Source organism: Chiloscyllium punctatum, chromosome 20 (genome assembly GCF_047496795.1).
Source record: "Chiloscyllium punctatum isolate Juve2018m chromosome 20, sChiPun1.3, whole genome shotgun sequence".
Taxonomy (NCBI): Eukaryota; Metazoa; Chordata; class Chondrichthyes; order Orectolobiformes; family Hemiscylliidae; genus Chiloscyllium; species Chiloscyllium punctatum.
The window spans coordinates 22,125,006-22,139,268 of NC_092758.1; the positions used below are offsets into that span (position 1 = coordinate 22,125,006).

General features: G+C 42.0%; 1 protein-coding gene across 3 annotated transcripts in view; it reads left to right on the top strand.

Moving 5' to 3' along the window:
* Positions 1–14,263, top strand: part of tenm2a (teneurin transmembrane protein 2a) — a 2,790,214-nt gene that overhangs the window by 88,087 nt on the left and 2,687,864 nt on the right. The window lies entirely within an intron of this gene.

A 14,263-nucleotide genomic window follows, 5' to 3' on the forward strand; every position in this document is an offset into this window, starting at 1 on the left:
ATAAAGACAGTAATTTTAATCCAGCTTGCACATTTCCAAAGAGTTGGGAATGAGTCCAATCATGGTTTTGCAAGTTGATGGTGATAGAATGATAGAGAAAGAGAGAGAGAGAGAAAGAGATTGCCTGACTCTCAAAGCCTTTAAGTATCACCAAATAACATAGTTATAGGCAGGCATTAACCTCAGACCAGGAGATGTTTACAACAGAAATTGACATTACTGCTAAATTTGTAATATTTCAGCATAGTGTTGAGGGCACTATAACTTGAGGGCTGAAACTGGGTGTTCTGAATTATCTTTGTTTTCATTGGTATTTTCTTCACATTAGCGTGTGGCTTTACTAAAGTTCGAATGCATAAATTGCATTGGAATACATTTTACGATTGGGAGGGAAGGGATGGCCTTTTTAAAGTCAGCTGCCTTTCCTACTAGAAACTCGCAGAATATCCACCATGTAAATTTCAAGCCATTGTATTTTCATTTTGCAATCTGCTTTTAGTGAACAACTGGATTATTCAGCACCTTTAGCTGTGGCAGTTTAAGCTATTTGTCAATTGGTATGACTGCTGCAGACACTTTTGACTTGTGTGTTTAGGTGTAATGTTTCAAACATTAATTCACCTTCCTTTCAACTTGGCTTTCACATTATACTTACTTCCAGCTTCACCCCTTCTGATGTGTGATGAAGATTAGTGGGATTTGTTTTAAATCAGGGCAGCATCTATAAATTGAGGGCTATCATTGAGATGCATGTAGGTTGTGAGGCCTGCTCAGGTCTCAATTAAAATGTCAGTTTTGATTCCTGTTCCCAGCTGACAGGAATAATGACTGACCTGAGGGTGGGAAGTAAATTGCTGGTGGTGAAAGAGGGAACATGATACTGTTGAAGTCCAAAAAGATTTTCCTCAGTGAGAGACTCAGTTTTCTGTGTTACCTGGAGGGTGTCCATCAGCTTGTCCAGCTCGTCAAGCATGTTCACTATCAGTTGCTCAAAATTGGTATCAAAGAGAGCATATGCTGGGTCAAAATGTAAGAAGTAAATTCATGTGGCTAGAAATTGAAAGAGGGCAATGGACAATAACACCTGGGTTTCTTCAGTAGGTGATAAAAAATGCAAAGGGCCTTCATAGCAAGAGGATTTAAGTTCAGGAGCAAAGATGTCTTACTACAATTATACAGGGCCTAGGTAAGACCATACCTGGAATATTGTGTGCAATTGTAGTCTTCTTATTTGAGGAAGGATGATCATGCTAAACAGGGAGTTTAATAAAGGTTTACCAGACTAATTCCTGGAATGATGGGACTGACATTTGAGGAAAGGTTGAATCGTATTTGATTGTATTTGCAGGAGTTCAGAAGATTGAGGAAGATATCTCAGAATATTGAACCTCTTGAGCCTGTTCTGCCATGGCTGATCTGTGGCCTAACTCTATATAGTTGTTTTGGCCCATATCCCTTAATACCTTAACAGAAATGTATCTATTTCAGATTTAAATTAACAACTGATTGAGCATCCCATTGCCATTTGAAGAAGAGAGCTCCAAAGCTATACCATTCTTTCTGTTTTCTCACATCTCTCCTCAGTACTCTGGCTCAAATAGCAACCTATAAAATCTAGAAACAGATAGATACAGGAAAGGTGCTCCTTAATGCAGAGGAGTCCAGAACCAGGGTCACAGTATATGGGGTATACCATTTAGGACTGAGATGAGGAGAAATTTCTTCACTGAGAGAATGGTGAGACACTGGAATTGACGACCATAGAAAGCAGTCAAGGCGAAAACACTTTGATTTCAAGAAGTAGTTAAATATAGCGCTTTGGGTGAAAAAGATCAAAGCATATAGAGGAAAAGTGGGAACAGGCTATTGAAGTAGATGATAAGCCATGATCATAATGAATGATGGAGCAGACTTGAAGGAATGAATAGCCTACTCCTGCTCCTACTTCCTGTTTCTACATTAAACATGTACCAGTGTGGGGGACTGAGAGGGAAGGCAGGGCCAGAGGAGGCTAACTTCTGGTGCTTTTAACTTCTTAACTGTTGAGGAGTCCATAGAGTAGAATTTCACTCTTTAGACCAATCCAAGTGCTCCTCCAATGCGGTTCCTCACAGCGATTTCAATAAGGAAGGGAGTCAATGGCTTTTTAGTGTCACAAAATATTTAACAGTTGACTTAGGTGCCTTTCAAATCTGACACCACACTCTGAGATGATCTCCAAATATTCAATATGGTAGCTGATCTTCATTTTCAAAATGCAAATCAAGACAATGACTTGCTTTAATTAATTCCACTCTCATTTCCACACATATTGTGATTTATCCTTGCTTGGAGCCTAGCTTCTCGATTTTCTGTATTGTATCAACCAATTGATTATTTTATTGCTTGACTTACATAGTTGGGCACAATGACATTAAGTAGATATTGGCATTAGATTCTGCTTAGAGTGTAACTTGTGACTGATGTAATTGTAATTGATAAATAGACGACTGTGTCATTGAATGTCTCAAGATTGTTTGCTTATTGATGTATTTCTTAACATTGCCTTTGTGCAAGATACCATGCAAATGATATCCTAAGTAGACTTTGTAAGACAATTCATATGAACATATGAACTCACAAATTAGGAGCAGCATTAGTTAGTTTGGCTGCTCAACCCTGCTCTGCCATTTGATAAGACCTTGGCTGATCAGTTGAGATTTCAACTCTACTTTCCTGTCTATCTCCAATGAGCAGTGACTTCCCATATGAGACCAAAAGAAAGAAAAGAACTGGAATTGGCTGCACAGCCCCTCAAGCATGCTACACTATTCAATAAGATCACGGCATACCCGACAATCCTTACGTCCACTTTCCTGAATTTTCCCCATAACCCTCAATTTTCTTACTGATCCAGAATCGATCTATCTCAACCTTAAATATAATCAAGGACTCTGCCTCCACAACTCTCTGTGGCAAGGATTTCCAAACAGTCTCAACTATCCAGAAGAAGAAATTCCTCCTCATATCAGTCTTAAATTGGTGCCCTCAAACAGGCCAGGAACACGAGTGTACTTAAAGATGTAGGAGTCATAGTAGCCCCAGGTGTAAACCTCAGAGGTGGTACCAATGACAACAGATCACTTGCACATTGGTGGAATGAGCATTTTCATATTGATGCACTGAAGTTGTGATACGTTTTGGTTCTCTCAGTACAACATGTGTTCAGTTGATGATGCCATGCAGCAATGGGAGGGAGAGCCAGCTGTGTTACTGAATCCTACTGTCCAGCTGTATCTTTGATCTCGTTACAGGGAAACAAGATGAACCAGTGTGATCTTCAGCCAGACTTGATGCATATTTTAGAATAGTTAAGAGATCCCAGACAAATCCCAGTGTCTCTCTGGAATTAAACATTCGCACAAAAGGTTTAGTGCTCCGGTTTCCTGCTCAGAGGCCACTCATTCCTTCAGGACCGAGGTCCTGCTCCAACAGCTGACACAACTCAGTGACACTGTCGGAGGAAAGCCTTGGCTTTCTCATCCACAGGGAATGGCATCAAGGATGAAAGACTCTGAAAGAACCAATGACATGGTCAAAATTGCCTGTGACCAGCATCTGTACCCCCGTTGTTGTATAGTTCTTTTTAAAACAAACTCTGGATCAGGTGGAACTTGTACCTGGGCCTCCTGGCTCAGAAGTAGGGACACTACCACTGCACCACAAGAATCTCCCAGGTATTTTATAATTAATCTGTTCAGAGATGTTGCTGCACATTTCTGGAGGATGTGGGATTTAAACCCAGGCCTCATGGTTCACAGGAACGCTCACAAGTAACTCCCGTGCATGCATATGAAAGGCACTGCATGCATTTCATATACAGGATGGTATGATGGCAAATGATGTGGACCTGTGTTCTGCATGTTTGTTACAGTTTCCCCTTGAAGCTATCATACAGAAGTGGAGCCTGTGTTTTTGGCCATCAAACTGACACTGGCTCTGTCCTCTCTGCATGTGGTCCCAGTCATGTTCCAATTACAGGTTTCTTTTACCCATTAGCAGAATATGGAAGGGAATGCAGAGTGCCAGTGCACTGGACATGGAGTAACAGGCTCAATGTGGTTCCCTTCTCCATGGCCCAGACATAACTCAGTGCATGGGGCACAAACAGCACATTAAAGAGTGATGGAATCCACTGAAATGGTTTGTAAATCAAGAGAATTAATTCATTTGAAATTGGTTGTGACACTCCAGAAACCTCATTGTGAATATATTGAAGTGATGTTGTCTATGGTGCACAAAACAGTTTGAAACCAGGCATACAATTCAGCTAGGTATCACTTCATTCAATATTGACTGTCATAACATCCATTAATTAATCTTTTCAAATTAATTGATTACATCAGCTTTGAGTTCAGATTTTAAAAGCATGAATCAAATTAATTCTGTTTATTGCAGTGTAAAGTATCTTAATTAAACTCAGTAATTTGAAGTCTGAATTCGAAACCAGAGACAATTACAACAGATTTGTGAGCGATAGTTTGCAACTTGTGGCTTGTTATGTAATTATCTTTCATAGTGGGTGGTACCCTTATCAAGGAGAATATATATATATATATATGTGTGTATCAAATAGAAGCTGAGCTGGTCAAGTGCACCCTCAGAACATTCAGACATAAATTTAACAATGGCATTGTTATAAGAGTTTTGGGACAATATGAAGTCATGCAATGTCGACCAATTACTACAAGCTATTTTCTGTATCTAAGATTTTCATGTCTTCAGATATGGTTTGAAAATTTACAATTTTTACTTGTCTTATTAATTTGTTGTGGAGTTTTTTTTACAGTTTAGGATTATTGACTTTCAATCCCTGGAAGACAATTTCACTTCAAAACTTGAGATAATACATCAAAGTTGTTGAAGTAGAAGGGAATGTTTCTAAAACTCCAGAGTTGAAAGTTCATTAATTGAGTACATGTTAAGCCAACCAGAGCAAAGTAGAGTACTGCACATAATTTGATTTAATGACTTTCCCCAGTTCCTTTTTGAACATGGAACAGCACAGCACAGGAACGGGCCCTTTGGCCCACGAAAGGATTAGTTTAATTTGATGTCATGTTGTGCTGAACATGACATCAAATTAAACTAATCCTTTTTGCCTGCCTTCAGTTGCAATGCGTCCATTTCTTGCATATTCATGTGCCTCCCTAAAAGTCTCTGAAACACCCTGATTGTACCTGCCTTCACCACCACCCCTGACAGTGTGTTCCAGACCCCTCCTACCCACTATGTAGAAAATGCTTACCCCTCATGTTTCCTTTCAACTTTCCACCTCTCTCCTTAAATGCATGCCCCCTAGTACTACATACTTCAACTTTGGGAAAAATATTTGGCTGTCAACCCCATCCATGCATTGCTTAATTTTATAGACTTCTATCAAGTCTCCCCTCAGCCTTCACTGCTCTAGAGAAAACAATCTGAGTTTTTCTAGCCTCATATAGCTCTTACTCTCTAGTCAAGGTAGCATCCTGGTAAACCTCCTCTGCGCCCCCTCCAAAGCCTCCACATCCTTCATGTAATGTGGTGACCAGAATTGAACACAGTACTCTAAGTGTGGCCTAACCAAAGTCTCATAAAGCTCCAACATGCCTGACTGACTCTTCTGCTCAATTCCCTGGCCAATAAAGGCAAGTATGCTATATGCCTTCTTTACCACCCACTCTCCTAGTATGGCTACTTCCAGGGCGCTATGGACATGAACCCCAAGATTCCTGAATTGTGGGACAGTTTTACAATTCCTTTCTAAGTCTACTGACATGAATATCTCACAATTCTGGGGGTCTAAGCTTTTCTCAGTTGTCAGTTTTAACAACTTGAAGATCCCAATCCAAATTGTTGGCTTAGAAGTTCCACAGAATGGAAACCACTTCTGTTGAGGTGACTGGTTTTCCTGAACTTACTTGATTCTCCTGCCAAGATAAACTTTTCCACTTTCTGAAGTGAACTCTTTGTCCTTCTGAACTAAAATTTGAACCTTTCATTGTGAAGTCAAAACTAAATTAGTTGCATTCAAATGTTTACTCTGCCTATTGTAAACTCAATAGGATCAGTGTTTTATCAATTGTCATTGACAAGATTCTCCCATGCTCTTGACTGCAGTCATGTACATTTTTTTAACTGATGTGTTTAAGTCACTGTTCTAAATAGTCTTTCTGATCTTTTGAAAAAATCCATCCCCTTCTATTTTGAATTTCTAATATAATATTCACCTTTTGTCACACATTATTGAAATCATGCATGATTTGTTTTGTTCTCCTTACTTGTCTTAGTCAGCAGAATGCATATTCATTAGACAAATTCCTGGGTTAAGATGATTGTCTGACAAGGAAAGTTTGAGTAGACTGGCCTGACTTACTGATGAAAAATGATCTCATTGTACCATATGAAATTCTTAAAGGGAATCTGAAACTAGGGGTACTGTCACAGCAATGAGTGGCTTTTCATTAAGGACTCAGTTGAAGAGAAATTTCAAAACTTAGAAAGTGTCTTTGAAATTCTCTATCGAAGAGATCTGTGAATTCTCAGTCTTTGAGAAAAGAGATTAATTAACATTTGGATCCTAAGGGAATTAAGGGGTACAGTTTGGGAATGGCTTGGATTATCAACCATAATCTTATGTAATAACAAAGCAGTCGTAAGGGCCAAATTGCCGAATCCCACTCCTGCTTCTTATGTACAGCGTGTGTTTCCATCCAAACGGCACTCAGTGATCAAATTGTGGTTTGATTAGATTACCGAGTAGCTGCACCAATGGCAAGGATGATTTTCAAAGTTATTTTCTTTGCATTATCTATCAGTTATTGTATAAAATGGAAATGCATACTTCGTTTGAATAGTTGCAGTCAGTAGGGGTCTCACTGGATGTGGAATTCATAATTTTTTTCATTCATTAGTGAGATGTGGCTGTCACTGGCTGACCAATATTTATTGCTCATCCATAGTTGCCCTTGAGAAGAAATAAAAGATTACCTGCCATTTGTTTTTCTCAACCTTTGTTTTTTTTAAGAAGTGGAATGGAGTGCAATGCTTGTTTATTTCTTCCGGCTTTGTTTCTCTCTCCTTTATATTTTTTTTATCCCTGTTTTGCATCTACATGCCTTTGTCTTTCCCTGTTGCTGTTCTACTAGTCTTGACTCCTTTACAACTGCTGCACCTTTATAAACTGAAGGCTGGTAGTACTAGATTGCCTCTAGGGAGTGGTTGTACCAAAAAAGGAGTGATGGTTTCACATCGGCTTCTTGCTACTTTTTTGCTGATTTGGGGAAAGAAAATGGCAGAACTGACTGAGGTCTGGCTACAGTTAAGCATGCTTACTGTGAAAAACCAGATTTGTTTTTGGATTGTAAAGGTAGCATTCATGTTTTAAAAGAAAGGGGTGGAGTGTTAACTGTATTGCCTTTCCATTTGGATGCACTTGCAACTTCAGCCATTTCACCTTTAAGTAAAGCGACTTTTCAACACTTTTTTGTATACGAAAGATTTTGGGCTTTAATCAAAAAGAAACTTAGATCTGCCGACTTCCTGGTCAATGCCCTGTCTACAGAATCACAGAATTGTCACCATGCGGAAGAAGAACATTTGCCCATCGTACTTGCACCAGCTGTTCAAAGAAACATCATTACCTAGTGAGAATCTTCTGCTTTTCCCCCATACCACTGCACACTATTTCTTTCTGAATATTTGTTCCAATGCTCTCTTGAATGCCTCAGATGAACCTTGCCTCGACTACACCATCAAGCACTTCATTCCAGACCCAGGCCACTCACTGAGTAAAAGAGTATTTTTCTCCCATTATCCTTTCTCATTTTGCACATCACTTTAAACCTATGCCCACTTGTTCTCGTTCCTATGACAAGTGGGATCTCCCTGCATAACCTATACAACCCACTCATGATTTTGAAAGCCGTAAGCAAGTCTCCTCTCAGCTGCCTTCTCTCTAAGCTGAGCAGTGTCAACCTCTCCAATCTATCCTTACAGTGCCTGTTATTTCATTCATTGAAATGTCTGAACTTTCAGCAAATAATCACAGGTAGAATTGAGATGGAGGAAACAATGTATGCCTTTACTTTGTCCTGTTTAACCTCTCAATTGGTCCTGCACAGCTATTTCCTGAATTTGGTTCTCATCAGAGTGTACAGAACTGAACACCACTTGCACCTAATATTATCTGTCAATAAGCACTTCCAAGCTAATCTTAACAATTGCAGGATACGTTGCCCTCTGCACTATTTCAGCAATTGTTCACTGACTTCACTTCAGATAGAATTTTTGTGAAAATGCAACACTGTCAGGTGAGACTGAAAGTGTCTTGCCAATATTGGGTATGTTGCTAACCTCAGCAGTATTTGAAGGAGGGTGGTTTTTTATTGGCCTTATAAATAGTGCTTTATTGAATGTCACACTAATTTTTCTCTATAATTGATGCTTTTAAATTTGGCTTACGTTACAAAGTCTGGACTTTTCAGGAAACAGCAAGACAACATATACTGCCTTAACAATAGAAGTTTTCACAACAGAAAGCTATTCACTGTCAGGTTTGTGGTGTATTTTGTCTCTCCTTTCCAGCAATTGATTAACTGGTTGAAGCACACTGTTAAAAAGTATTCCATTGTTCCATTGATAATGAAATGCAAATGTGTAGCCAGACTTCCAACAGACAATTGCAAGCTTTGTTCTGAATCACCATTATCATTCTCTATGTAAGCAAAGAAGACAAAGCATTGTGCAGATGTGGCATACTTTGGAGATTCAGCAGGCGCTCATGGGCACTGGTGTAATGTTACAATATAATGAGGCCTGTTGCTCTAAATGCACCAGCGAGGATTGTACATGTAGATTTCATCTTCTGACAGTATTTCAAGTATAACAGAGGCATGAATGCCAATCTACAACCAATTAGTATCATCTTCGTCTGATTAACATTGCTTAGTTGGTGCACAGTGGCAGTCTGTGAAGTTGGCAAATATTAGTTCAGTTGACATTGGTTCTAACACCTTTTCATTTCAAATCCTGAGAGTCATCAGTTTGAAGAAATATTCATTCAGCCCACCAAGTATAAAGAGGGCAAAAAAAGAATTGTCAAGACTTAGAAGTAGCCAGTATTCCTATGCACTTCCTCTTTCCATCCACATTCACTGTGTGAGATATTTTATTCTTAGTCAACAATGTCAATTGTGCATTATTTCCCACTGGCAATAATGATGTTCCTTTGCTCCTGTCTATTACAGTATAGAGATTTTAAAAAATTGAAAACATCCATTCATAATATTGAAACTTGGAACCACCCTCGAACAGTCAAATCAAAGTAATCGGCCCAAAGCACTTTAAACTCATTCTGTCCACAAGTTATGGAATTATCGTTTGGGTGTGCAGGACAATTGGTTGAACACAGATACCTGTTCCTACTCTTTTTAAGCTTATAAATATTTTACCTGAGTAAATGTGCAGCTGGAATCACTTCATAAGATTAAAAAATAAGTGTTTGCTTCTTATTGGTGTCTTGATAGATTGGTTTGGGCATATTCTGATCCATGAAAGAACTGCAGAAACAAACATCTCCACCTCCTGTGTACTATCATTGAAACTAGGTCGATGTCTGTTTTCGCAATTTTTTTTTCATTTCAAGTGAGGATAAATTGTTTCTCCATGTTTTAATATGTAGAATGATCAGAAATGTGGTTCTCTTTGCCAGTGTAATGTGAGCTTACAATACAAGTTGTTCAGGATTGACCATGTCTGCATGGTTATCACCAGGGTGTTTAAGTTGGTATAATTCTGAAACTATTACAAGACGTGTAATTGTAAGGAACATGTGCAATGTTACATTGCCCCTCTTCGTGAGATGTAGGAGAAGATATGAAGATTAGTGAAGCATTTTCATGAATCTGTGCAATAGTAAGTATTGCACTGACCAATATTTTCGGAAGACAGCATGCATTTTTACTTAGAATGCATTTTGTTTGGTAATTCTTGTCTTGTAATAGAAGTACTTTGCATTTAAGCTGCTGCTTCTACCCAGATTTTCAGGGCTAACTTCAGATTGCAAGAGAGAGAAAAAAAAAACTGCAGATGCTGGAATCCAAGGTAGACAGGCAGAAGGCTGGAAGAACACAGCAATCCAGGCAGCATCAGGAGGTGGAGAAATTAATGTTTCAGAAGGGTTACACCTGAAATGTTGATTTCTCCACCTCCTGATGCTGCCTGGCTTGCTGTGTTCTTTCAGCCTTCTGCTTATCTACCTTCAGATCACAGCCAAAGAAGCTGCACTATTATTTAACTGAATTTGTTGGTGCTATTTATCTCAGTAGTTTCACCAACAGGTTGCCATTCCACTTTTACTTTGAGCACTATGACCTAGCTGCTATGCTTTTGATTTCTTGTCCTGGCTTCTTTACAAATAAAGAGCATAACTGAAATTTGGCTGCTCCCTTGTAGTGTAGGATTGTCAGGGTGAGCTAATCCATGCCCCTCCTTTGGCAGTAAAGGGTCCAATTTTCTATAAAGAGTTTCAACATCCCAGAGCTTGTGTTAATTGTACTATTCCTAGATCTATTGCATAGAAAAAAAATTCAAAGATTGTGGTAACACTCATTAATTAACCCTGGCCAGCATTTTCCTTGTTTAGTGTTAACACCCGGTCAACTGCCTCTCCCATGTTGACAATGTTTTCCCACATCACTGTCACCAGACAATGTTCCCCTCCTTCAGCTCACACCCTGGTAACATTCACTCTCCGTCCTTCAACCTTGCCAATTTTACTCCTTAGTCGCTCTGAAATGTACAGTCTGTCTCCCCTGACAATATTGCCATAGGCAACAGGAGCCAAGGATTCCAGAAAGGTGAGTCACAACAGGGGACACAGGAGAAAGGGATCAATGTCTGTGATTCGACAATTGGGGATTGTCCATATGAGCACTGCTTGGAAGGAAGATGAGCACTGTCCAGGAAGTGGGGAAAGATGGTATAAGTACTATCTGAAAGGAAAGGGTGAATGATCATTATCCAGTTGGGATTTGTGTTGGAGAGATGACCACTGTCCAGGAAGGTGGACTGAAGGATGAACATTTCCAGGTATGGATTGGTGTCGTAGACTTGATGTTGAGATGCCAGTGTTGGACTGAGGTGGACAAAGTCAGAAGTCACATGGCACTAGATTATAGTTCAACAGGTATATTTGAAATCTCAAGCTTTTGGAGCACTGCTCCATCATCAGGTGAAGTGGAGGAAACACACAGGCACAGAATACAGAGGAAACTCCATTATCCAAATATCAATTATCCAAATATCGGATTTTCTGAAGGAGATCTCGAGGTCCCAACAGAAACATTACATCGAATATGTGTTTCCAACACTGATTGTGCCTTTTGTTTACAGTGATTAAAGGTGAACTCGGCTTATTCACATGCTACCGAGAACAGTCCTAGACATCGATGGGAGCCCAGGCACCATCTCCAAATGACTGACCTCCTGCCCCCTCTCTCTCACCCAACACTTTACCTGGAGTTCTACAGAAGCGTGTACCCCCCCTTCCCCAAATAATCTCTCCAACATTGTCCTGTACAGGGCAAAGATGTAACCTGTCAAAAAGTTGCAGTAAAAAGGTGTCTGTGTGTGTGCTGTTTGGAGAGTCACCCCCGAAAAGCAGCAGCAGCAGTGGCAATCTTGTTGGTGTCCAAGCCAGCTGCCCTGAAGAGGGGGCGGATCCGGATGGGGCGCATGGAGAACGGGCGGGGGTGGGGACGGACAGAGAGTGGTGTTGGCCAGGGTTGGGGGTTAGGGGTTGGTGGTGGGTTGGGGTGGTGTTGGTGGGGGTTGGGGAGAGGTGGGGGTGCGGTATTGGATGGGTTGGGGGAGGGTGGGGGTGCTGTATTGGATGGGGATAGGGGCGGGGATGGTGGCAGATGGGGGCAGTGTTGGAAGGGGTTGGAGGCGGGGATGGGGCAGGGGGCATGGTTGAATGGGATTGGGGGCAAGGGTGGGATCAGGCAGGGGCAGTGTTGGACAGGGTTGGGGGTGCATTGGGGGGCAGTGTTGGAAGGGGTTGGGGTGGGGGTGGGGGTGGGCAGGGAGTGGTGTTGGATTGGGTTGGGGCGGGCATGGGGTTGGGACATAGTTGAACGGGGTTGGGGGCGAGGGTGGGGTTGGGTGGGGGCAGTGTTGGACGGGGTTGGGGGTGTGAGGGGGCTGTGTTGGACAGGGTTGGGGCAGGCAGGGGCAGTTATGGATGGGGTTGGGGGTGGTGGGGGTGGGGGGCAGTGTTGGATGGGGTTGGGGCAGGGTTGGGGGCTAGGCGGAAGTCAGTGTTGGACAGGGTTGGGGGGGGGCGGGTTTGGGGGCCGGGCAAGAGTTGGTGTTGGACGGGGTTGGGGGGCAGGCAGGAGTTGGTGTTGGACAGGGTTGGGGTCGGGGGTCAGAGTTGGACGGGGATGGGGGTGGGCTTGGGGGGGTGGGCAGAAGTCGGTGTTGGGTGGGGTTGGGAGTCGGGGGGCAGTGTTATACAGGGGTTGGGGTGGGGGTGAGGTTGGGCAGGAGGTGGTGTTGGATGAGTTTGGATGGCAGGGGTCAGTGTTGGAAGGAGTTAGGGACGGGGTTGAGGTTGGGCAGGGTGTGATGTTGGTCAGGGTTGGGGCGGGATTGGGGGCAGGCAGGTGTGGTGTTGGACGGTGTTGGGGGGCAGGGTCTTGCGTGTGGTGTTGTGCTGCCTTGATTCCTGGACGGGGAGTGGACTTAACAGAAAACTCCAAGCCCCAGAGGAAAGGCATCTCAGTGGTTAGCACTGCTGTCTCACAGCACCAGTGTCCCAGGTTTGATTCCAGCCATGGGCGATAGTCTGTGTGGGGTTTGCACATTCTCCCCGTGTCTGCATGGGTTTCCTCCGGGTGCTCCCGTTTCCTCCCACAGTCCAAAGATGTGCAGGTCAGGTGAATTGGCCATGCTAAATTGCCCCATAGTGTTAGGTGTATTAGTCAGAGGGAACTGGGACTGGTGGGTTACTCTTTGAAGGGTCGGTGTGGACTTGTTAGGCTGAAGGGCCAGTTTCCACACTGTAGGGAATCTCACCTAAATGAAAACAAAATGACTGGATAATCAATTATTCGAACGAGATGGGAGAGATAATAAGTATTTTGCATCAAGGTTTACTGTGGAAGAGGATATGGAAGATATAGAATGCAGGGAAATAGATAGTGATATCTTGAAAAATGTCCATATTACAGAGGAGGATGTCTTGAAATGCATAAAAGTGGATAAATCCCCAGGACCTCATCATATGTGCCCTAGAACTCTACAGGAAGCTCAAGAAGTGATTTTTGAGCCTCTTGCTGAGATATTTGTTGATCATTAATAGTCACAGGTGAAGTGCCAAAAGACTGGAGATTGGCTAACATGTTGCTACTGTTTAAAAAAGGTGGTAAGGATAAGCCAGGGACTATAGACCAGTGAGCCTGACGTTGGTGATGGGTAAGTTGTTAGGGCGAATCCTGAAGGACAAAATGTACATGTATTTGGAAAGGCAAGGATGGATTAGGGATAGTCAACATGGCTTTGTGCGTGGAAAATTATGTCTCACAAACTTGATTGAGTTCTTTGAAGGAGTAACAAAGAGGATTGATGAGGGTAGAGCAGTGGTCTATATGGACTTCAGTAAGGCTTTCAACAAGGTTCCCCATGGGAGACTGGTTAACAAGGTTAGATCTTATGGACTACAGGGAGAGCTAGCCATTTGGATACAGACTGGCTCAAAGGTAGAAGACAGAGGTTGGTGGTGGAGGGTTGATTTTCAGACTGGAGGCCTGTGACCAGTGGAGTGCCACAATGATTGGTGTTTGGTCCACTACTTTTCGTCACTTATATAAATGATTTGGATGTGAGCTTAAGAGATCATTCCTGATGAAGGGCTTTTGCCCGAAACGTTGATTTTCCTGTCCTCTGATGCTGCCTGACCTGCTGTGTTTTTCCAGCACCACTCTAATCTAGTATCTTGATCAGATGAGCCAATGGGTTGAGAAGTGGCAGATAGAGTTTAATTTAGATAAATGTGAGGTGCTGCATTTTTGGGAAAGCAAATCTTAACAGGACTTATACACTTAATGGTAAGGTCCTATGGAGTGTTGCTGAACTAAGAGACCTTGGAGTGTAGATTCATAGTTCATTTAGAGTGGAGTCGCAGGTAGATAGGATAGTGAAGAAGGCGTTTGGTATGCTTTCCTTTATTGGTCAGAGT